This window comes from Aplysia californica, unplaced genomic scaffold (assembly GCF_000002075.1).
Source record: "Aplysia californica isolate F4 #8 unplaced genomic scaffold, AplCal3.0 scaffold00093, whole genome shotgun sequence".
NCBI lineage: Eukaryota > Metazoa > Mollusca > Gastropoda > Aplysiida > Aplysiidae > Aplysia > Aplysia californica.
Genome location: NW_004797363.1, coordinates 690,005 through 691,934, shown reverse-complemented (window position 1 = coordinate 691,934; position 1,930 = coordinate 690,005). Strand labels below are relative to the sequence as shown.

At 41.8% G+C, this 1,930-nt stretch overlaps 1 protein-coding gene across 8 annotated transcripts in view; it reads right to left on the bottom strand.

Moving 5' to 3' along the window:
- LOC101852538 (potassium voltage-gated channel subfamily H member 4) overlaps positions 1-1,930 on the bottom strand; it is a 252,648-nt gene that overhangs the window by 222,869 nt on the left and 27,849 nt on the right. The gene's annotated exons all lie outside the window — the stretch shown is intronic.

Sequence of the window (1,930 nt, the reverse complement as noted above, 5' to 3'; positions counted from 1 at the left end):
CACACACACACAAACACATACACTTTCCACGACCCCCCTCCCCACACACATACCAACATGAAAACGCACAAGCCGCCTATGGTTTTGGTGATCTCTTCTTCACTGCACCTGACCATCTGCTGACAATTCGTAGTCATTTTTGGAGGCTCTCATGGCCTAGAGCTTAAGGTGCTGGCATCTCATTCAAAGTACCCCGGTTCGAATCCGGGTAGCGACCGAAACATTTTCTTCTTTGAATTGTCTCCCTTCTCCTCATTTCCTTCTCTCTAGCAATGTTCTGTCGTCTGCTTTCATCTCCTCTTTCTGTCCCCACCCCCTCACCTCCTTTGCACCGCCTCTAGGCTCCTGACTCTTTCTGCAGCCTTTCTACTGCTACTCCTTGGCTCCTCCTTACTGCTGTCTTTCAGCCCCAGCCCTGATCTTCTGGTAGGAAAGATCTACACTTAGCCTTCTCGGACAAGGGCGAAAAATCTCGGAGGGCCTGTGTGCAAGTTGCGCACGTTAAAGATATCATGGTAGTTTAAAATCGATAAGAGTAGGCCTCGGCGCCATCTGGGCAAAATTCAAAATGTCTTATTAACTTATAAAGTTTATTTAATGCGTCACGTCCGCTCTTGTGATCTTTTGCAGTTGCGAGCGTCGTAAAACACTTACCAAAAAAAAATGTACTCATTTAATGTTGGTGTTTTTACACCATCATTGACACACCTCAGGTCTTAAGAGGCAGGATTTATATTTACAGACTGTAAGGGCCAATCCAGGATGAGAGGGACACAAAGCCCAAACGAAAATCAAAATCAAGTCTTCTGAGTGCGACTCCGGTAGTCATAAAAAACAAAACATAGTTAACATTTTCATGCTCTAAACGTGTCCTTGAAAATAAGAGTTGTTTATCTCCATTTCTGTTCGAAATAGACCATATAAGAATCATGGAATAAAGCTGTCACATCCCTCCATGAAGTAGTATTCTAACCCCTTAAGCGGTTATTTAAAAATATTTTCCCTCATTTGGAATTTAGTCCGTAAATTTAGTTCTAGTTCTTATGGAAAGTGAAAATCCTTTCTTTCCCCTCAAAATGACTTAAAATAAATTTAGACAAGATATTCTGTCAGCCAACAATAATAATATTATTGTTTACTCACCCCAACCATGAGCAATTTCATTGTGTTATGTGATCACTGTTTGTACGCTAACGAAAAATAACAGGATTCTTGTTAAGTCGCAACTGAGCTCCCATTTCAGGAAAGAGCACTTCAAATTTATAAATCAGTGACAGCTGTTACAAAAATGATACTCTTTCCCCCTCTTACACCATAAACCCCAATGGGCAATATTTATACAATTAATGACATATTATGTACTATTTGATAAGGATCCGAAAGCTTAATATGAATTTAATAATTAACTGAATGTTTTGTTAGATAAGACGTATCCAGGACGATGCACTGATTTACCCTGGTATCGGCACATAATCCAGGTCACAGTCGAGACTGTTTGATATCACAGACTACTTCTATATGCTGTAAGTAAAACGTAAAGTTGTTCCCACATCCGATCTGGACATTGGGGATTGCCTTGTTTATGAGACGACTTTCGGGGCCTTCGGCATATTGTGAAAGGGTGGCTATTTCCTTTCCACGCCCCCTTTACTTCCCAACTCGAAGTCAGGTACCCTATCTTGCTTGGTGGGCAGGATAGGGCGAAAAAAAAATCGTGTCCAAACCGAGGCTCGAACTCGGACTTTCCGCTTCGTAGACGAGGGGACTAACCGCTCTGCCACCACACCCTCTCTCTCTCTATATAGTGTACGTTGAATAATAATTGTTCATTGAATTGAGTTAAAGGCAACATTTAGACCATTCATGCCTTCGTCGTCGTCGTCGTCGTCGTCGTCGTCGTCTTCTTCTTCTTCTTCTTCTTCTTCTTCTA